Source organism: Entelurus aequoreus, linkage group LG23 (genome assembly GCF_033978785.1).
Source record: "Entelurus aequoreus isolate RoL-2023_Sb linkage group LG23, RoL_Eaeq_v1.1, whole genome shotgun sequence".
Classification (NCBI taxonomy): Eukaryota; Metazoa; Chordata; class Actinopteri; order Syngnathiformes; family Syngnathidae; genus Entelurus; species Entelurus aequoreus.
In genome coordinates, this window is record NC_084753.1 from 18,389,653 (window position 1) to 18,413,922 (window position 24,270).

Below are 24,270 nucleotides of genomic sequence, written 5' to 3' on the forward strand. Positions count from 1 at the left end.
TAGAGTCACTGGTATATAAGCTGCAACCACTAAATTCTAGAATAATTCCCCCCCATATATTAGCCGCACTTGTCTATAAGCCGCAGATACTTATGTTGTAAAATGAGTTATTCACACAGAAGGCTTTTGTAAATGTTTTTGTACAAACATTAATTGTTTCCAAACGGTGTACACGGCAGTAAAGCGGCTGATCAAACAAAACAGACGTCATCGTCATGGACCTACTCGGTGCGGAAGATAGCTCTCCAATTTCCTAAATGGACTCAATAACTTTTGGTGAATTTACAAAACCAAAACAATACAAAATGAATGTCATTGGAAGTTAGTAATAGTAACAGACACTCATAAACGTGTTAGCATAATAGCTAATACTAACGACGCTAACATCATTGAATTACGATAGCACCTACAAATATGCATGAAAACACTCCTACAGACATTAAACATGGGACGGTTTAGTAAGTAAGAATTGTTTCAGTTATATTGTAAAACGTACAAATGTTGCTTGGAGTGATAAATGAAGAATGCATACGAGTAGAAACACTATGGACGAATAGAAGACGGAATGGCACTTGTACTTCCAGTTGAAAGCTCTGAACTGAAGGAAATACTAGGGCTGTGAATCTTTTGGGCACCACACGGTTCGAGTCGATTTGATTCTTGGGGTTAATGATTTGATTCAGATTAGATTCAAAACGATTCTCAGTTTAAAATCCATACTTTTTAGTAACATCGTGTGCCAGTTCTATGATTAACTACATTCCTCCCTAAAATAGATAAACAGCTGTGAAGAATTTGTATATTACTTAAAGAAATGGTTTTGTTGAATACAATTCTACCCAAACATTTAATGAAGTCAAATACAATCAAGGCAATAAGCTAAGTATCCCACACTTATTTTTTCTAAAGTAAATATCTACAGCAGATATGGGCATTTACATCAACAATGTGATTTACCCGAAATGCTGGACAGGACATATTAAATTATATATTTTTAATTTTAAAAAAATAGATTCGTGATTTTCTTCAAACAATTAAGAATCGTTACAAATAAGAATTGCGATTCATTCGAAAATATAGTACAAACAATAACACACATTTTAAGTGTCATTGCTTGTGTTTTATGGAAGCTATTTGTATTATGGCTGTCAGCAAAGAATTCTATAAATTAGCCGCACCGTTTTTATAAGCTGCAGGGTTCAAAGTGTAAGAAATAAAGTAGCGGCTTATAGTCCAGAATTTACGATATATGCTTTTACTGCCATCAAGTGTCTACTTCTAAGTCTGTGCGATATAAAACGAGTAAAACATCAACACAGTATTTTCTTTTAACAATTTTTGTTGAAATCCTGTGCTTTTTGAGGTCAAGGTTACAACACTTGATACACACATTTTGTCAACCTTTTAATTGAGAACAAAACCGTAAAATCACAAGTTGTTTCAATGTCATATAAAGAAAAGCCTCAAAACATTGCAACTCTTGCTGCAACTTTCTGAAACAGTTGCCGCAAATTCAGGCATATCAGGCCACAACAATCCCCCAAAATACCTGCGAAATCTCAAAGAGACTATCTTCATTTTGAAATATTACATCTCAATTCTACAAATTCAGCACAAACTTGTATTTATTTTCCTTGTGATAACAAAGTGAGATGCATCAAAATGTTACATTTCTCATCTTACCTCCCAGGTGTACAATCTGGATTAAAGTAAAGATAGGCTTTAGAAAATTAATTTTCAAAGGAGAAGTCCTTTAGGTACAGGGTCCATGTGAATTAAAGTGTAGACAAAAATACATCCAAGGAATACCAATGAATTTTATTTGTCCTCAGCCTTTTGCTAATGATGCCTCAAGTGTCTTTCAGGCTCTTTGTTTTGGTCCTCTCTTCCTCTTATGTGCACACTGGACTAATTTAAACTCAATAACCACATCTAAAAAACGGTTTTATTTTTATTTTATGTTTCATTATTACCCCAAAGTAGAGATAGACAAGTCCCATAAATAAAACAAAGCTTAATAAGCAAGGAGTGGGGGGATAAGAGAACATACTCAAAAGGAGAGGACAAAACAACAGCACATAAATACCGTTACGAAATCACTGGATCAGGTGAATGTCTGTCGAGCTAAAAGGGAGAGATGATCACGGGGAGCAGCCAAGCAAGTAGAAACCTCCTTGGTAAAGGGGTGTACCATTAAACAATCAACAATGGCAAAGACTGTAGCTGGCAGCACGGGTATAGGAAGACCAGATTACAAATTGACTGCAGGTGTGAGTGAGTGGCTCCGCCCCGGAACTCCAAAACTAGGTGCTGCCAAAGAAAGCAGATGGGCGGCAGCAGAGCAGAAAAGGCACCACTTCCATTGAACAAAACATCAGTCAGCAGAAATGGAGAAAACTGATAACAGATGTTTTTAGCATATTCCGACGCCAGAACGGGCAGTTGCTATATAAGACGAGACAACGGACTAACCTGTTGGAAAAACCTGTATGGTGTTGTATGCTGCGTTTATACATAAACATTGATCCATGATAATCTGGTCTTCCTGTTGCAGGACACAGCACAACACTGTTTTTTCATACTGGCCAGTTCCGGTGTCAGAATATGAAAAAACATCTGTTTTGGTCAGAGGATTAACATTTTTGCTATACAAAATAGTAATCAAATATTAAAAAAAAAAAGATTTAGTTACGGCTCTTCGGCAGTGAAAAAAAGCTTCAATTTTAATTTTTCAAAATGACATTCAAATAAACCAATTGTTTTTTGTTTTTCAATTGCCATTCAGATTATTCTATATTTTTGTATATTGTTAATCTATGTTGTAGTGTGTTTGATTACCTTTTTTTAAAGGATGATCATGTACATGCATTTATGGGATGAGCAGCACAAACACGGTCCGTGTTCATTCTATTTCCAATTCTGAAACGCAAATCGAAAAACAAAATTAGGGCCTTTTTTCGATTTTTATTATATATGGCAGATTTTAAAACAAACAAAAAAGGGTTGATTTTCATTAAAATATTACCATAAAATTTGATTTTGTGCTGTTTTACTTTTATGGGTTTTTATTTTATTTTTTCGAATGTATGGTATATTGAATATATATGCAAAAATGCGTGTTTATCTGTGTGATGACAAATTGAACAGGAAGCAGTATTTTAGCTTTTCCTTTGCGTTTAACACGTTTTTAGCAGAACGGTAATACCTTTGTTCAGCGGGAGTCCTATTGTCGTTTTTAAAAAGTGTCATTAAATAGTTGTCCAACTTTTGTTTCAGAAATGAAAATAGAAAAAATTGGTCCGAAATTTGTTTTTTGATTTGCATTTAAGAATTGAAAATAGAATGAACGAAAGGTATATGGACCAAACACCAATATGTGCATTGCACCCTTGTAAAATTAATTTTTGATTTTATATTTATAATGGATCTCATTAGAGTGCAGACATTAAGTAAAGCTATAATTCAAGGAACACATCTTTAGAGACAGCCACTTTGTGCAAATCTAAAATCTACAAAACTATTGGGGTCTATGAAATTAGGAAAATCTGGCAATGTTAAGGCACAAAAATCCACATAGTCCCTCAACAAAAATCATAACCTTTTAGCAAAAAGGGAAAAAAAAATCTATTTCTGTTACTTTTGTAAACAGGTTTGTGCCAAATTATAAAATAATGAAAATGAGAATGTCCGAATTTCTCTTTAAATCTAAATGCATTTGAAACGAGATTGCAGACAAAAAAGCAGATTTGCAAACCAAATTTGAATTGAATCAAATCAAGTCAAGCTTTATTTATAAAGCGCTTTTCATACATAAAATAAATGCAAGACAAAGTGCATTACAGACTTAAAAACAATGTCCCGATGACCCCCTTCCCCCATCATCAGCCACACACACTCACTCACTCACTCACTCACTCACTCACTCACACACACACGGATGAATGCATGCACAGCGATGAGTGCAGAGGAGCCAGGTGAAGAAACACTATCACGACACAAAGCGCCCCAACAGAATGATGCTTTACTGTATATTCCACAAGTGACTTTTAAAAATATATCTTAACAATGTACTAAGAACCTCATACACACATTATATTGCAATAACACCAAATGTTTTTCGTCGACAATTTCAAATAACTATAATTTATTTGATGTATTCTAACTTTCAAATTATGCAAAATAGTGAAAAAAGATTTCATTTCCCAGAACTGTTTGTTTTATCCAAGTAGTAAAAATGGATAACATTGGTGTTTAGTTTTAGTGTTTATAAAGCATTTTTGTTATTTAAGCCAAGACCTTTAGTAAACATAACAAACAATTAAGGGATTTCTCTGAATTGTAATGTACAATGTAATTTTATTGAAATAATTGTAGAATTATTTGAATTGAATTCTCAAATTTAGAATTTTTCACAAGTCTGATGAACAAATACAGCTTCAGTTCCAGTGATGTCCCTATACCAATATTTTGTCAGTGGTACCGGTACCAAAATGTATTCCGATACTTGTCAACATAAAGGCACCACATTTTTTTTGAGTGATAATGTATAGGGATCTATTCCATTGCATTGTTGGATTTTTTTGCTCATATTTGCATTCTGCAGGAATATATAGGCCCCTTGTGTACTTAGATTGCAGTACCACAGCCATTTTAGTTTGGTTGACCACCACTGGTTTTCACTTCACTTGTCAGTATACAAGCAATATTGTACAACCCTATGGCCTACCATCACATGTATAAACCCATCCTAGTCCAAATAAGTTAATGTCTTCGGGTCCCTCCATTAGATAATGCCAAATGTGAGCGGTCAGTATGTGAAGCCATCTAGCCAAAAAAGCAAAGCCGTGCCCTCGGTGTCACCTCGTGTGCCAGGTCGCCAACATATGAGCAGTAACTTCCCACTCTCACTTCTATAAAGCTGGCAGCATGTGATGTTGGCCCGTCCCATGCCTCAAAGGTCACCATGAACCTTGGACCTTGGCAAGACCTTGGCAGCCCGGAGGTCAAGCAGTTTTGATTCCTTGTTTTGAAAAACATATGACATATTTGTTTATGAACAAGTGCATGGAGAATATTGTTCGTAATGTATCTCTCTAAAAATGAGATCCGCTTGATAATGGAAACGTTAGTGACTCAGTGCATGAAAAGTGTTTACAAGCAAAGTTTATGTAACATATTAGCTGTAAACAGAAGAGAGCTGCAAAAAAAAGCAGCAGTGGAGGACAAATCTTCGGGATAATGAATTTGAAAAGGGGGTATAATCATCTGTGTTCCTCTTACTGATGGGTCCATCTCTCTCTCTCTATCTGGGCACACAGGACTTCTCCTTTCTCCCTGCCAGCTGTTTCCGCCTTCAAAACACAGTTAAAAATAAAATTATGAATAACCATGCACATCAACACCCGGTTGATATGATTGCACTATAATAATAGCAATCAGGCCTTACTAACAATAGCTTAAATGCTGTTTTGCGTTCAACCAAAGCACGATCTGCGGAAACATGACGCAGAAGACACAAAATAAATCCGATATTCCGGAAAATGTCAACAAAATTGCAAAATGTCAGTACACTTACTAAATAGGCATACTAAAATGTCATGGATGCATTCTTCCATACACTTTTTTCCATTATAGTTTATTTATAGACCTTAGAAACAGCAGGTTAACTATAATCTATGTTAAAAACAGATTATTCAAATCTACAGTCACAACTGAATATAGGCGACTACTTTTTCATGCAATGCTGTTAACTAAGGAGGCACCAGTGAGTCACTTTATTGGCATTTTCAGGCCAATTATCCATCCTTTCGAACAAAATCGGTCAAGGGCCCAATTATCTAATGCCACTAAAGCGAAAGAGCATGCACGATGAAGATCTTGTGCAACTTTTGAAAATTAAAAAACAAAAATGTAACAGTTTAAGAAACCCGACAATTCGAAACAGTTCCAGAGAGGAATAACTGATAAGGAAAAACTTGTTAAAAAAACAACAATACATGTTTATGTACAATCAGTACATAAACATGTACTGATCGATCAATCAATCAATGTTTATTTATATAGCCCAAGTGTCTCAAAGGGCTGCACAAGCCACAACGACATCCTCGGTTCAGATCCCACATCAGGGCAAGGAAAAACTCAACCCAGTGGGATGACAATAAGAAACCTTGGAGAGGACCGCAGATGTGGGTCGTCGTCCCCCACCCCCTCCCCCAGTCCATAGTGGATCTAACATAATAGTGAGAGTCCAGTCCATAGTGGGGCCAGTAGGAGAACATCCCGAGCGGAGACAGGTCAGCAGCGCAGAGATGTCCCCAACCGATGCACAGGCGAGCGGTCCACCCCGGGTCCCGACTCTGGACAGCCAGCACTTCATCCATGGCCAACGGACAAGGATGAGGGGGGGCAGAGCAGAAAAGTAAAGAAATGGCAGATCAACTGGTCTGAAAGGGGGGTCTATTTGATTAATTGAAGTATTTATTTCAAACCTGCACAGTACAACACACTTTTTTTTTTACATTTTGGCAGAGACATTTATGCAAAGCTTGAAAAGGGGTTGGATGAAGCAGATGCTTATAATATCCCAACCCTTCTCACTCATTCCACATTTAACATAAACAATATAATACAAGAACAATACTATACAAACAAAAACAAGAAAAGCTCCTGTACACTAACAATACAATAGTACCACTGTTACAATGAGACAAGACGAGACAAAAGACACACACACACACACACACACACACACACACACACACACACACACACACACACACACACACACACACACACACACACACACACACACAGGCCAAAACACTCTCTGACCATACACCTCTCTCCCATCGCTCTGTGCTGAGGGCATCACTCTCTTTCCTCCTCGTACTTCTTCAGTAAAGGCTAGAGTATACAAATGCGTTTTAAGATGGGACTTAAATGCTTCTACTGAGGTAGCATCTCTAACTATTACCGGGAGGGCATTCCAGAGTACTGGAGCCCGAATAGAAAATGACCTTTAACAGGGTTTCCGCAGGTCACTTTAAAACAATAAAACTAAATAGAGGTATTTTGTAAAAATTAAGGCCTTAAATGGCATTACAAAGCAATAATGACAATGTCTAGAGGCATTAAAACAATTTTAATTCAATTGAAATTGGCAACACAAAAGACAACCAAACAAACCACTTGTCCCCTTTTTTCAATTGCGACAAAAACGCACTTCAAAATGTTCAACACTTATTGCAGTGCATTTTTTTGCGAACAGAGATTTGTTTATCTACTTAGCATAATAAAGTTCTTCATTTTACAATTACAATGGTAATGTAATGCTGCGAGCAGCGTTGAATGGGCCTTCGCCCCTATTATATCACGGGGTTCATGCGAGTTGGCACGCATGGCGCTTGCAGTAAGTGGGTGGGTAAGGGCCTTACTAATGCCCTTACCCACCACCAAAAATGTTGGGACCCCCAAAGTATACATTTTTTTGCCGTACCTGACACGCCTGCAAAGTATGGGGACTTTTTGTGCATGTTAAGGGTCTCAAAAAGGAGTTCATACACATAGAAGAAGAAACACAGCACTTTCAATAGGGCCCTTGCGGTGCTCTGCATCGCCCCTCCGGAGCTTGCGCCGCTGCTCGGGCCTTAATAAAATAAAATTAAATTAAAGCCACCTCATACTGTCATTTATCGCAATTAGGATCAAGAGCTGAACGTGTGAAAATGTTTTGCAATTTATCATTATCCATCAGTTTAGTATCCGTCTTTGATCAGCTAAAGCAGGGGCCCCCAAACTACGAATCCGGCCCGCCAGCGTCCAAAATCAGGCCCGCGGGAAGTCCCAAGTATTAAAAAAAATAAAATAAATAAATAAATAAAAATTCTGTCTTTTCTTATCCACTTTGTACCGCTTGCTACTCACGGTGTCTCCTAGCCGCTCAGGCAAATCATATTACCTAAAAATGCATTTTCTCATCGATAACGTGACATCATCGCGCGTGCGGAAAGTGCGCTATATATATCTAATATATATATATATATATATATATATATATATATATATATATATATATATATATATATATTGTATATATATCTAATTATATATATCTAACATATATATATATATATATATATATTAGATATATATATATATACACTACTGTTCAAAAGTTTGGGGTCACCTTAACAATTTTGTGGAATAGCCTTCATTTCTAAGAACAAGAATAGACTGTCGAGTTTCAGATGAAAGTTCTCTTTTTCTGGCCATTTTGAGCGTTTAATTGACCCCACAAATGTGATGCTCCAGAAACTCAATCTGCTCAAAGGAAGGTCAGTTTTGTAGCTTCTGTAACGAGCTAAACTGTTTTCAGATGTGTGAACATGATTGCACAAGGGTTTTCGAATCATCAATTAGCCTTCTGAGCCAACGAGCAAACACATTGTACCATTAGAACACTGGAGTGATAGTTGCTGGAAATGGGCCTCTATACACCTATGTAGATACAGCACCAAAAACCAGACATTTGCAGCTAGAATAGCCATTTACCACATTAACAATGTATAGAGTGTATTTCTTTAAAGTTAAGACTAGTTTAAAGTTATCTTCATTGAAAAGTACAGTGCTTTTCCTTCTAAAATAAGGACATTTCAATGTGACCCCAAACTTTTGAACGGTAGTGTGTATATATACATATATATATATATATATATATATATATATATATATATATATATATATATATATATATATATATATATACAGCCCGGCCCCCGGCCAAATTGTTTTAACTCAATGCAGCCCCCGGGTCAAAAAGTTTGGGGACCCCTGAGCTAAAGTGTAGAAATGACAGGTTGGTGAATGCGTGGGGCAGTGTTCGCCGCTAGGCTCCACCCACAACGAGAAGGTAGAAACAGGTACTGACCAATCAGGCACTTCAGGGTGTCATCATTTCTACTAAATAAGATCAAGATCTGAATTTGTGGGGCCGAGTTATTAATGTTTTGTGTTTTGTAGCGTATCATTGGAGCAATGTTTGGCGCCACGCCATGCCCACATCTTATGGCATTGGCAAAATTTGTTCACAGTTTATCATCACCTCTATGTGTAGCGCCCGTAATTTTAACTGCGACTCATTTGGCCAAAGTCCCTTGGAGCAGTTCGTTAAAGTGTAACCAACAGAGCCAAGTTTGGCGCCATACCATACCCACATCTTATGGCGTAGGGAAAATGTGTTCGCTATTTATCATCGCCTATATGTGTAGTATCTGTAATATTAACCGCGACTCATTTGGTCAAAGTCCCTTAAGAGGTGATCGTTAAAGTACGACGCCTCGTTCTCAGTGTGTGAATGTGTGTGTGTGTGAATGGGTGAATGTGGGAATAGTGTCAAAGCGCTTTGAGTTCCTTAAAAATAGGTAGAAAAGCGCTATACAATTACAACCCATTTACCATTTACCATTTCGTTGAAAAATGGAAGACGAAAACCAAGATGGCCGACTTTCTGTTTGTTTTCAGGTATGGGTTCCTGAAACTTTGATGTGCGTCTTGCATGAGAGATGTCTCCTGCGACTTTGTCAATACTTCAAACTGGTAGGAGGGGCTAATTTTTTCTAATTTTAAAGGTGGCGCTAGAGAACTGATCTTAAAATTTCGTTTTGGGACCACAAAAATATAAAAAATTCCAACACACCTGATGCACCTGCAAAATATGGGGACTTTTTGTGAACTGAAATGAACTGAAATGTTCTTATTTAAACGGGGATAGCAGGTCCATTCTGTGTCATACTTGATCATTTCGCGATATTGCCATATTTTTGCTGAAAGAATTTAGTGGAGAACATCGACGATAAAGTTCGCAACTTTTGGTCGCTGATAAAAAAGCCTTGCCTGTAACGGAAGTAGCGTGACGTCACAGGTTGTGGAGCTCCTCACATCTGCACATTGTTTACAATCATGGCCACCAGCAGCGAGAGCGATTCGGACCGAGAAAGCGACAATTACCCCATTAATTTGAGCGAGGATAAAAGATTTGTGGATGAGGAAAGTGAGAGTGAAGGATTAGAGGTCGGTGGAAGCGATTCAGATAGGGAAGATGCTGTGAGAGGCGGGTGGGACCTGATATTCAGCTGGGAATGACTAAAACAGTAAATAAACACAAGACATATATATACTCTATTAGCCACAACACAACCAGGCTTATATTTAATATGCCACATAACAAACACCTCCCCCCTCCCGTCCATATAACCCGCCAATACAAATCAAACACCCGCACAACACACTCAATCCCACAGCCCAAAGTACCGTTCACTTTCGCAAAGTTAATACAGCACATATATTTCCCCAAAGTCACGTACGTGACATGCAAATACCGGCATGCACGTACGGGCAAGCGACCATATGTTTGGAAGCGGCAGCTCCGTACTCACGGTAGCGCGTCTGCTGTCCAACTCAAAGTCCTCCTGGTAAGAGTCTCTGTTGTCCCAGTTCTCTACGTGTTTGTGTTGGTGCAGCCGGTTGCTAATACACCGCTTCCCACCTACAGCTTTCTTCTTTGCTGTCTTCATTGTTCATTAAACAAATTGAAAAAGATTCACCAACACAGATGTCCAGAATACTGTGGAATTTTGCGATGAAAACAGACGACTTAATACAATTCAATGGTGTCCCAAAATGTCCGCTACAATCCGTGATGTCACGCGCAAACGTCATCATACCGAGACGTTTTCAGCAGGATTTTTCGCGGGAAATTTAGAATTGCACTTTACTAATCTAACCCGGCCGTATTGGCATGTGTTGCAATGTTAAGATTTCATCATTGATATATAAACTATCAGACTGCGTGGTCGGTAGTAGTGGGTTTCAGTAGGCCTTTAAGGGCCTTAAAACGATGTCCAAACATATAAGAAAAAACAGCAATTGCAATAGGGCCCTTGCAGTGCTCTGCATTGCCCCTGATCGGGCCCATACAAAAATTACAACAGTAATGAAAAATATGATTATTGCGTTTGAAAGGGTTACTTGCATTGTTATTATATATTATGCTTACATTAGTGATTAATTTGGCCAGTTAATGTAAACTTTTCGACTATTCAACATTATCATTGTCAAATGCTTACTAGTTTGTCTTTAAAGACAATTGTATGGTTTAGACTATATATACCAACGATCTGCAGTGACATGGGCATTACATTTGTTTTAAGTTGCATTAAAATGGCATTAAATTAGATTTGTTGATACCTGCAGAAACCCAGTTCAACCTCATCCAAGATTTAACTGGACCAAATGAACTCCATTTAGAATACACCAAAATGTTGCCCTATAATTACTTTACAATGATTTTATATTGCTTAGATATACAACTCACTGTCAATCTGCTTTATGACTTCCATAAAATAAAATGTCCAGTCAGCACGATAAAGACAAAAAAGTCATGGATTTTCAAAATAAAACCCATGCCGTTGTTTATCAAGAAAAATTACGGAACAACTTGGAAAAAAAATTGCAAAATTTTTACTAGCTCATCATGCAAAGCCAAAGGTTAAAATCTAAATTTAAAAAAGGAAATTACACCAAACAGTCCCCATGTGAAGCAAATGACAAGATGAAAAAGCCATAGTCAAAATGTTAAGCACAATTTGCACCTTGCTGCTTGTGTGTGTGTGTGTGTGTGTGTGTGTGTGTGTGTGTGTGTGTGTGTGTGTGTGTGTGTGTGTGTGTGTGTGTGTGTGTGTGTGTGTGTGTGTGTGTGTGTGTGTGTGTGTGTGTGTGTGTGTGTGTGTGTGTGTGTGTGTGTGTGTGTGTGTGTGTGTGTGTGAGGGTGCACACGTAAAGACGGGGCTCCATTAACCTGCAACGTCAAATGAGCTTCTGAAGCAGCGATAGATTGTGCACCCACAAAATGAAATCATCAAAATTGGATTTTGAGAGGTGAAAAATGAGTGCATCGTAATTTGGAGTGATTATCTTGGTAGGTGAGGTAGTAGTGCTTGTTCGGTTGAAGATTACCAGGATGAAAATGCTCATTTAGACACACATGCTGACTAGTGGCAGAGAGCAAGTGTGGAGAGGGGAACTGAAGCAGCAGAGAGTGGCACTGCAGCTCCTAAATGGTACATTTTGTCCACACTACCGCTGAAATTATTTTTATTTTCCTTACGTCATATTTTCTGGCCTGAAAATCAGCAGAAACTTGCAGATTGGCAATGTGGCAGAATTAGGAAAAACTGCCTTTATAATTGCTTGTAAGAGCATTATTGGGTCTCTTGAGTACCTGTTTAACAATCAAGTGTGAAATTATGCAACCAGGTAATTTTGTACGTTAGCTGCCGATGTCAGAAAATAGGTCTGATCTTTTAAGATCCCAGATAACACGCTAAATAGTGTGCGCACACTATACAATTGCGCGTACTATTTGTGAGCGTGTTGCAGGTGATCTGTCAGGACTGCATGCGCAATCGATAACGAGTGCAAAATTGGTGCAAGTTATTTGCGTGTACTATCGGCTGTTACCACGGGGACAGTCATTTACTGTGCTGTTTTACTGTACAGTACGTGTGGCACATGATACAGCTCACAACTATAAAGCTGTACCACTTTTCACAATATAGAATCCAGACAACAGAACCTACTTTTAGCACGCCAAACGTACACTCTTCGAAGCACAGCAGAGTTGTGAAGGTTCGTCCAGGAATGATCCAGATGCTAGAAAATGCATATTGCAAAAAGTTTGTTCATAGATATAATAATTATATATTTACTGTATATTAAATGTATTTATGTCGAATGCATTTGACAGTGTAACTATCAACAACAACCTATTAAAACTAGTTTATCTTTTATTACATTAAAATATTCAATCAAAAAAGGCAGTAGTACACAAAAACTAAATAGAAGCACAAACTCCCTTATTTTTTGGACTATAAGCCGCACCGGTATAAAAGCTGCACCCACTATATTTTAGAAGGAAAAAAATGGTTTAGCCTCGCCTGACTAGAAGCCGCAGATATGTTCCAACACGTTGTGAAATGAAAACATTTACATAGAAATATTTTGTAAATCTTTATTAACATAACTTAAAGGTGCAATATGTAGTAATGTGGCCAGAAATGGTACTGCAATCACTGTCAAAATGCTGTAGTCCCCTCTCACTCTTCCTGTCAATGAGAAAGGACGCAAAAGAGAAAGGCTCCGCTCTTGCTACCGGAGTTTTTTGTTAAATCTGAAGATTTTGACCACTGATTTGCGATCACAGCCACAGGAGAGTACCCTGGCATCTTCAATCTGATTTTGGTCAGTTGAGAGGCACTGATACGCTGAAAGAAGGCGAGTTGGGAGAGCCATTAGACTCAAGCCAAAGGCGCCTTGCCGCAGTTCAAAGCGGTTGCCTAGCAACCAAAAGCTACGGCGAGTTTACAGCTGTTTTAAAGTGATCCCGACGTCGCAGAGTGATATAAGTTGACAGGCTGACACCTCAAATTGATCTCTGAACGGCGCAAGATACGAAATTGTTGGAAAAAACAAGTTAAAGTGCCGCAAGTCGCTAAAGAAGCAACTGCCGTTAAGACACAAGCAAGAGGCATTGACGTCAGTGACTGCCGCGATGCGAAAAGGTAAAGGAAAGATTGAAATCCCGAAACCTTCGGGGTCAGCTGTTACAGAACAAAACAGGGAACAAGATTTGAGGTTGGACACAGGACATGATGGGAATCAAGAAGTGATACTACAAATACTTGAAGAAATGAAAGAAATGAAAAAAGAAATGAAAGAAATGCAAGAAATGAAAGACGAAGTGAAAGAAATGAAAAAAGAAAAGAAAGAAATGAAAGAAGAAATGAAAGGAATGAAAGAAGAAATGAAAGAATTGAAAGAATATCTGAGAAAAGTAACAACAGAACACCAACAAGATGTGAAAAGTCTGCAGGAAAATATAGAAAATCTACAATCTCAGAACAACAGAAGAAATAATGAAGCCACTGAAATGGGCAAACGAATGAAGACCCTTCAAGAAGACAACAACATGTTGAGGAATATCATAGATGAAATGGATCAGGACAAACGAATGAATGATATCATCGTGACTGGGCACCGAATTAAACCAAGATCCTATGCGAAAGCTGTGAATAATGAAGGTGAACCAGATGAAATGGATATGATCTCAGCAGAACAGCAAGTGGTCAACTTTCTGCAATCAAAGGAAATTGAAATTGACATTAATACCATCGAAACATGCATCCCACTGAACGGAAGAAACAACAACGCCACTCCAGTCGTGCTCGTGAAACTCGTAAACAGAAAATCTAAAATGGCATTGCTGAGACAGGGAAAGAAGCTGAAGGGAACAAATGTGTACATGAATGAGCATCTCACAAAACGCAATGCTGGAATCGCCAAGAAAGCACGCGACTTGAGAAAGCAGGGAAAAATCCAGGGAACTTGGAGCACCAACTGTAAAATCTACATCAAGCTGAATGGAGGTCCAGAAGCAAGAGTAATCGTTGTCCATGACATCAAGGACCTGGACAATTTTTAAAGTTTACACAGCTACCAAAACAACGATGATAATGGACTCTGACAGAAAACAAACACCCAAATTCAGCATCGACACTACTATGTTCCAAGGGACGACTAAACAAGAGGACCTACATTCAGGATTGCATCCACCTACACTTATAGAGATTATTGAAACAACATCAAAGATTGTTGAACAAGAAAATATGGAACTAAAAAATTTCTGCAACAAAGATCACAAAAACCCGGATTTGGAAAATGATATAGATCCAGATACAAATTTTTTCTCCCACATCAGTAATAATTGTTTTTATTATACAGATGATCAATATAATAGCAACATTACATGCGATAACAAATTCTCAATTATTCATTTTAATAGCAGAAGCTTGTATGCAAACTACAACAACATTAAGAACTTTTTGAAACACATCAACAAACCCTTCCAAGTGATTGCTGTCACAGAAACATGGATTGATGATAAAAAAGGAATAGATTTTGATCTGGAGGGATATGAACTAAACTACATCAACAGAACCAACAAAAATGGAGGAGGAGTCTCTGTGTACGTGATGAAGAACCTGAACTACAAAGTGGTAAAAAACATGTCATTTGCTATAGATAATATCTTAGAATGTATAACCATTGAAATATGTCAGGAAAAAAGCAAAAACATTTTCATCAGTTGTATATATAGATCACCTAAGTCAAGTATAGAAACATTTGAAGAATGGATCGAGGCTACTTACATGGATAATGGTCAAAGAATAATGTTCTTATGTGGTGACTTTAATATTGACTTATTGAACCCTAACAAGCAAAAGTCTATTGATGACTTCATTGATACAATGTACAGCATCAGTTTATATCCAAAAATCCCAAAGCCAAGTAGAATCACAGCACACTGTGCCACGCTTATTGATAATATTTTTACCAATGAGTTTGACAATAACACTACAAGTGGTCTACTTATAACCGACGTTAGTGATCATCTGCCAGTTTTTACAATATATGATGGACACTACAAGAAGAACATGGAAGACAAAAGGACATTTCGAAGACTGTGCACAGAGAAGAGGATGACTGCTTTCAAAATTGAGCTACAAAAGCAAGATTGGGACAATGTGTACAATGAAAAAGAGGTTGATGAAGCATATGAACATTTCTTAAACAAGTTCATAATACTTTATGACAAACATTGTCCATGGATACAACTTAGTAATAAACAGAGAAAGAATAATCAACCATGGATGACAAAAGGATTAAAGAATGCTTGTAAGAAGAAGAATACACTATATAGAGAATTTATAGCACAAAGAACTATAGAGGCAGAAATTAAGTACAAAAAGTATAAAAACAAGTTAACAGACATACTACGATCATGTAGAAAAGAATATTACAGTGAATTATTGGACAGGAACAAAAATAATATGAGAGCAACATGGGGCATCCTCAATAGCATTATTAAAAATGGCACAAAGAGGGACTACCCTCAATACTTTTTAGACGGAAATAAAAACAATGACAACATAAAGGAAGTAGTTGAAAGCTTCAATAATTATTTTGTAAATATTGGACCAAAATTGGAAGAAAGGATTCCAGACCCAGTTCCAATTGAGGACTATAATGATACCATAGAGCGAAATCCCAACTCCATGTTCCTCAGTAATGTGACACAGGAGGAAATAGTTACAATCGTGAAAAAATGTAAATCTAAGACTTCAACTGATTGTAATGGAATTGATATGGAAACGATAAAAAAGTTTATAGAAGAGATCTCAGGACCATTAATGTATATTAGTAATCTATCATTTCAAACCGGTACATTCCCAAACAAAATGAAAATAGCTAAAGTTGCACCAATTTATAAGACTGGAGATAAACATCAATTTACAAATTATAGACCTGTTTCTTTACTTCCACAATTTTCTAAAATCATTGAAAAACTGTTTAATAACAGATTAGAGAGTTTCATAAATAAAAATAGAATACTCGAAGAGAACCAATATGTCTCAACTTCCATCCATCCATCCATCCATCCATCCATCCATCCATCCATCCATCCATCTTCTTCCGCTTATCCGAGGTCGGGTCGCGGGGCAGCAGCTTAAGCAGGGAAGCCCAGACTTCCCTCTCCCCAGCCACTTAGTCCAATCCCGAGGCGTTCCCAGGCCAGCCGGGAGACATAGTCTTCCCAACGTGTCCTGGGTCCTCCCCGTGGCCTCCTACCGGTCGGACGTGCCCTAAACACCTCCCTAGGGAGGCGTTCGGGTGGCATCCTGACCAGATGCCCGAACCACCTCATCTGGCTCCTCTCGATGTGGAGGAGCAGCGGCTTTACTTTGAGCTCCCCCCGGATGGCAGAGCTTCTCACCCTATCTCTAAGGGAGAGCCCCGCCACCCGGCGGAGGAAACTCATTCCGGCCGCTTGTACCCGTGATCTTGTCCTTTCGGTCATAACCCAAAGCTCATGACCATTGGTGAGGATGGGAACGTAGATCGACCGGTAAATTGAGAGCTTTGCCTTCCGGCTCAGCTCCTTCTTCACCACAACGGATCAATACAGCGTCCGCATTACTGAAGACGCTGCACCGATCCGCCTGTTGATCTCACGATCCACTCTTCCCTCACTCGTGAACAAGACTCCGAGGTACTTGAACTCCTCCACTTGGGGCAGGGTCTCCTCCGCAACCCGGAGATGGCACTCCACCTTTTTCCGGGCGAGAACCATGGATTCGGACATGGAGGTGCTGATTCTCATCCCAGTCGCTTCACACTCAGCTGCGAACCGATCCAGCGAGAGCTGAAGATCGTGGCCAGATGAAGCCATCAGGACCACATCATCTGCAAAAAGCAGAGACCTAATCCTGCAGCCACCAAACCAGATCCCCTCAACGCCTTGACTGCGCCTAGAAATTCTGTCCATAAAAGTTATGAACAGAATCGGTGACAAAGGGCAACCTTGGCGGAGTCCAACTCTCACTGGAAACGTGTCCGACTTACTGCCGGCAATGCGGACCAAACTCTGGCACTGATCATACAGGGAGCGGACCGCCACAATCAGACAGTCCGATACCCCATACTCTCTGAGCACTCCCCACAGGACTTCCCGAGGGACACGGTCGAATGCCTTCTCCAAGTCCACAAAACACATGTAGACTGGTTGGGCAAACTCCCATGCACCCTCAAGGACCCTGCCGAGAGTATAGAGCTGGTCCACAGTTCCACGACCAGGACGAAAACCACACTGTTCCTCCTGAATCCGAGGTTCGACTATCCGGCGTAGCCTCCTCTCCAGCACACCTGAATAGACCTTACCGGGAAGGCTGAGGAGTGTAATCCCACGATAGTTAGAACACACCCTCCGGTTCCCCTTCTTAAAGAGAGGAACCACCACCCCGGTCTGCCAATCCAGAGGTACCGCCCCCGATGTCCACGCGATGCTGCAGAGTCTTGTCAACCAAGACAGCCCCACAGCATCCAGAGCCTTAATGTCTCAACTTCAATGGCTTTAATTGAAATTACAGAAAAAATTACCAATGCAATAGACAGTAAAAAATGTGCAGCAGCAGTTTTTATGGATCTAACTAAAGCATTTGACACAATTAATCACAATATTTTAATCAAAAAACTAGAACGATATGGCATCAGAGGGTTAGTCTTAAACTGGATAAGAAGTTATCTAACGAACAGGAAACAATACGTGAAGCTAGGCGAACACATGTCTACAACGCTAAATATATCCTGTGGTGTACCTCAGGGATCAATATTAGGACCTAAATTATTCAATCTCTATATAAATGACATTTGTAAAGTTACAAAAGATTTAAAGTTAGTATTATTTGCGGATGATACAACAGCGTTTTGTTCAGGAGAGAACACACAGGAGATAATACAAATAATAACAGAAGAAATTAACAAATTAAAAAGATGGTTTGACAAAAACAGACTATCGTTGAATCTTAGTAAAACTAAAATAATGCTATTTGGTAATAGTAGAAGAGAAAGTCAAACACAAATACAAATAGACGGAATAGAAATTGAAAGAGTAAATGAAACCAAATTTCTAGGTATAATGATTGATGATAAATTGAACTGGAAATCTCACGTAAAAAATATACAACATAAAGTAGCAAGAAGCACGTCAATAATGAATAAAGCAAAACATGTTCTAGACAAAAAATCACTTCATATTCTATACTGCTCACTAGTGTTACCATATCTGAGCTACTGTGTAGAAATATGGGGAAATAATTACAAAAGTACACTTCATTCATTAACGGTGTTACAAAAAAGATCAGTTAGAATAATACATAATGTTGGATATAGAGAACATACAAATCCTTTATTTATTGAATCAAAGATACTGAAATTCCACGACATAGTAACAGCTAAAATTATGCACAAAGCAAACTATAACCTGCTACCCAAGAATATACAACAATTCTTCTCAACAAAAGAGGAGAAATATAATCTTAGAGAAAAATGTAATTTAAAACATTTGTACGCACGTACAACACTTAAGACCTTCAGTATATCAATATGTGGAATTAAATTATGGAATGGATAAAGCAAAGCAATCAAACAATGTACTAATATGATCCACTTCAAGAAACTCTTCAAACTTAAAGTGTTTACAAAGTACAAAGAAGAAGAACCATGACAAACAATCTCAATTTATTTCATCCATCCATTCATTCATTCTTAAAGTAATCTTACTTATCTCATCATATGAAATATGACTTTCTTCACCAATTATTATTATTAAATTCTTACTATTATTTATTTATTTATTTTTATTGTGATTACCTATGGAGTTTATTGTGAATAAATTGAGAACAGGAAGTGAATAAAAAAGTTTCAGCAACTGTTATGTAAAGAAAAGGGGTAGGATTAAATAAGCTCTGCTTCTTCCTACTCCTTTTCGAACATGTTGAAAAGAGAAACTGGAAATTGTGATGCATCATGTTGTATGCTTGCATGTTCGAAATAAACTCTAACTCTAACTCTAACTCTCCATGACTGAGGTTGCCAGATATGCAGCCGAATCCAAATCCTACTCCAAGGAACTTCAAATGGCAATCGACAAGTCCTACGCTGTAGGTTTCTCTTGTTTATGCTTCTTGCAAGATGGTTTACTAAGTAATTATGCCACATTTTACTGATGTCCATTAGCCAAATGTATTTGTAAAGTTACGCAGCAATATTTTCGTCAGGAGTCGGGACAGATTGTTGGCATTACCCTGCTAAAATGTCTAGTTTGACCGCACGGACCAGCATCGAAATAATTATATATAATAATATATTATATATTGCATGGGCCTACTTAGATGGCAGGCCAAGGCCAACAGTAAAATTACTGCCACATTTCGTTCAGCATAACTCCCATGTTGCATCCAACCTGACGCACTGCATTCTCTTCCATGTACGCACCTCACCATCTTTCAGTGCACAGTGCAATTCTATGAGCCAACCCATGTTACGCAAAAAACTAATTAAGCATAAATCATATAGCCTATTGCCATGTCAATACACAAAGAAGAAAACCATTACATGGAATGCATTATATGTCTAGTTGTCATAGACAACTAGACATATAGGGATTTCACCATCTACGGTCCGTAATATCATCAAAGGGTTCAGAGAATCTGGAGAAATCACTGCACGTAAGCAGCTAAGCCCGTGACCTTTGATCCCTCAGGCTGTACTGCATCAACAAGCGACATCAGTGTGTAAAGGATATCACCACATGGGCTCAGGAACACTTCAGAAACCCACTGTCAGTAACTACAGTTGGTCGCTACATCTGTAAGTGCAAGTTAAAACTCTCCTGTGCAAGGCGAAAACCGTTTATCAAAAACACCCAGAAACGCTGTCGGCTTCGCTGGGCCTGAGCTCATCTAAGATGGACTGATACAAAGTGGAAAAGTGTTCTGTGGTCTGACGAGTCCCCATTTCAAATTGTTTGTAGAAACTGTGGACGTTGTGTCCTCTGGACCAAAGAGGAAAAGAACCATCCGGATTGTTATAGGCGCAAAGTTGAAAAGCCAGCATCTGTGATGGTATGGGGGTGTATTAGTGCCCAAGACATGGGTAACTTACACATCTGTGAAGGCGCCATTAATGCTGAAAGGTACATACAGGTTTTGGGGCAACATATGTTGCCATCCAAGCAACGTTACCATGGACGCCCCTGCTTATTTCAGCAAGACAATGGCAAGCCACGTGCTACATCAACGTGGCTTCATAGTAAAAGAGTGCGGGTACGAGACTGGCCTACCTGTAGTCCAGACCTTGTCTCCCATTGAAAATGTGTGGCACATTATGAAGCCTAAAATACCACAACAGAGACCCCCGGACTGTTGACCAACTTAAGATGTACATCAAGCAAAAATTGGAAAGAATTCCACCCGAGAAGCTTAAAAAATGTGTCTCCTCAGTTCCCAAACATTTACTGAGTGTTGTTAAAAGGAAAGGCCATGTAACACAGTGGTGAACATGCCCCTTCCCAACTACTTTGGCACGTGTTGCAGCCATGAAATTCTAAGTTAATTATTATTTGCAAAAAAAAAAAAAGTTTATGAGTTTGAACATCAAATATGTTGTCTTTGTAGTGCATTCAATTGAATATGGGTTAAAAAGGATTTGCAAATCATTGTATTCCATTTATATTTACATTTTACACAATTTCCCAACTCATATGGAAACGGGGTTTGTACTATTCTATTCTATTCTATTCTATTCTTAGAGGAGCTGCTCCACTCTGTGGATAAAGACACATAATTAGCCGTGAGCCGCTAAAAGTAAATGCAGTTTCAGCCAAAGGGGATTGGTGTTTATAATCAGTATTAAAAGGCATTCTGATAATTGGCAATGGCTTACTTTTTCACGAAAATTGCTCGATTGATCGGCACATCTCTATTTTAATAATCGATATCTTCTGGAAAAAAATGTCAATTAAAAAAAAACAACTAAAAAATTTGATTGCTTCAATCACACCTTCAAGGCATCAAGCAGGTATAAAATGGCATTGCTGAGTAGACAATATGGCTATTTCCTATTATTATCTCCAAATATGTTGACAGGCAGGCAGCACAGTGAGGCAGTGGTTAGTGCTCGTGCCTCTTTCTGTTTGTGTTCTCCCCGTGACTCCGGGTACTCTGCTTCCTCCCACCTCCAGGGTGTACCCTGCCTGCCGCCCGAGTGCACCTGGGAAAGGCTCCAGGCAGCCCTAAACCCCTAGGTCTATTGTGTCATGCGTTCAGATTTTTGCACCCTTTTGTAATGCAACAATAGAACTAATTTACATCAGGCTATCCAATGAAGTGGTGATGATCCACCATTTCTCGTAAGTGACTTTGCTGAATCATTATCTTATCAAATCCAAAAGCTAAGCAGAGCTTCGGTGTAGTTAGACACACAGATCGCCACATACCATTTTGCCACATCTTTGACCAAAGTGGGTTTATTTTAGTCATGGGTGTTAGACATTGTAGTTCCTATTGGGGGTCTAGGACTTAATCTGTTTGTAATGTCCTGATTTAAGGGCTAATTATTTCCCTTTGTTTCTGAGTGAAACATTTATGCCTTTTAAACTACGTTCACAAAGCGCTCATCACTTATTACTGATTCCCAGAGCCCAAAAAAAGTCTGCGAGCTATAGAGCGTTTTCTATTCGGGCTCCAATACTATGGAATGGCCTCCCAGTAACAGTTAGAGATGCTACATCAGTAGAAGCATTTAAGTCCCATCTTAAAACTCATTTGTATACTCTAGCCTTTAGATAGACCCCCCTTTTAGACCAGTTGATCTGCCGTTTCTTTTCTACTCTGCCCCCCTCTCCTTCGTGGAGGGGGCGGGGGCACAGGTTCGGTGGCCACGGATGAAGCGCTGGCTGTCCAAAGTCGGGACCCGGGGTGGACTGCTCGCCTGTGCATCGGTTGGGGACGTCTCCGTGTTGCTGACCTGTCTGCGCTCGGGATGTTCTCCTGCTGGCCCCACTATGGACTGGACTCTCACTATTGTGTTAGATCCACTATGGACTAGACTCTCACAATATTATGCTAGATCCACTCGACGTCCATTGCAACAGTCTGCGGTCCTCTCCAAGGTTTCTCATTGTCCCATTGGGTTGAGTTTTTCCTTGCCCTGATGTGGGATCTGAACCGAGGATGTCGTTGTGGCTTGTGCAGCCCTTTGAGACACTCGTGATTTAGGGCTATATAAATAAACATTGATTGATCACTCTTAGCGCTTACAGATCACTCACCCCTTGAAGGGTCTGACTGCTCCTGCAGTAGATGAGTGGTTCATTTGCTGAGACAAAACTGACCTGGAAAAAACAGGGCTGTTTGGAGGGGGTTTTAAGTGTAGTCTTAATTCTTGATCCTTGGGGTATTTTGACTGAAACATAGCACAGTCATAACATTAAGATATCTAGGAACTCTCAATTTGTGAAAAAAGCCATATTTAGTGCTACTTTTAACAGGAGTAACCTCGTAATCAGCACAGTGGCTAATGAGCAACATTAAATTCCAACACTGAATTGCACCACGATAGTTTGGTATAATGGTCTTTGCTCATGTTTAACTCACATGCTGTCCATTTCTTCTTATCCTCTTTGAGATGCTTCTGCTCCTGCATTGGAGTCCAACTGTGTTAACTTAAACTGATTGGACTTGATTAGGAAAGGCACACACCTGTCTATATACTGTAAGACCTTACAAGTGCATGTCAGAGCAAATGACAATCATGAGGTCGAAGGAATTGCCCAAGGAGCTCGGAGACAAGATTGTGGCAAGGCACAGATCTGGCCAAGATTACAAAAGCACTCACAAGAGCACCGTGGCCTCCATAATCCTTAAATGGAAGAAGTTTGGAACGACCACAACTCTTCCTAGACCTGGCCGTCCAGCCAAACTGAGCAATCGGGGGAGAAAAGCCTTGCTGAGAGAGGTAAAGAAGAACCTAAAGATCACTGTGGCCCAGCACCGGAGATGCAGTAGAGACAAAGTCAACCATCACTGCAGACCTCAACCAGTCGGGGCTTTAATGACAAGAGTGATCTGACGGAAGTCTCTCATCAGTGCAAGACATATGAAAGCCTGCATAGTCTTTGTCAAAGAACACATGAAGGACTCCCAGGCGGCCAAATGAAGAGATGAGATGAAGAGAAAACCTCTTCCAGAGTGTTCAGGACCTCAGACTGGGCTGTAGGTTCACCTTCAAAATAATGACCCTAAGCACACAGCTGAAATAACAGTGGCTTCGGAACAACTCTGTGACCATTCTTGACTGGCCCAGCCAGAGCCCAGACCTAAACCCAATTAAGCATATCTGGAGAAACCTGAAAATGGCTGTCCACCAACATTCACCATCCAACCTGACAAAATTGGAGAATATGCGAGGAAGAACGGTTGAGGATCCCCAAATCCAGGTGTGAAAAACTTGTTGCATCATTTCCAAGACGAGTCATGACTGTACGCGTTTAAAAGGGTGCTTCTCAATACTGACCAAATGGTCTGCATACTTATGATATTTTATATTTTCTTTATTGATACATTTGCAAAAAAGAGTACATTTCTGTTTTTTTTTTCAAGATGGGGTGCTACGTGTACATTAATGATAAATAAAATGAACTTGAAATGGCTGCAATGAAACAAACAGTGACACATTTAAAGGTGCCCACTGTAAAAACTATAGAACTGTAGTGTAGAGCAATTTGTCGTTTATCGCTGTTAATTGGTTTCAGACATT

The 24,270-nt window shown here is 39.1% G+C and overlaps 1 protein-coding gene across 1 annotated transcript in view; it reads left to right on the forward strand.

Moving 5' to 3' along the window:
- The window catches only part of esr2a (estrogen receptor 2a), a 135,536-nt gene that overhangs the window by 26,262 nt on the left and 85,004 nt on the right, over positions 1 to 24,270 (forward strand). Inside the window, exon 6 of the mRNA XM_062034596.1 lies at positions 9,520 to 9,594. The gene's annotated coding sequence lies outside the window, so the exon portion shown is untranslated. The remainder of the gene's footprint in view (positions 1 to 9,519; positions 9,595 to 24,270) is intronic.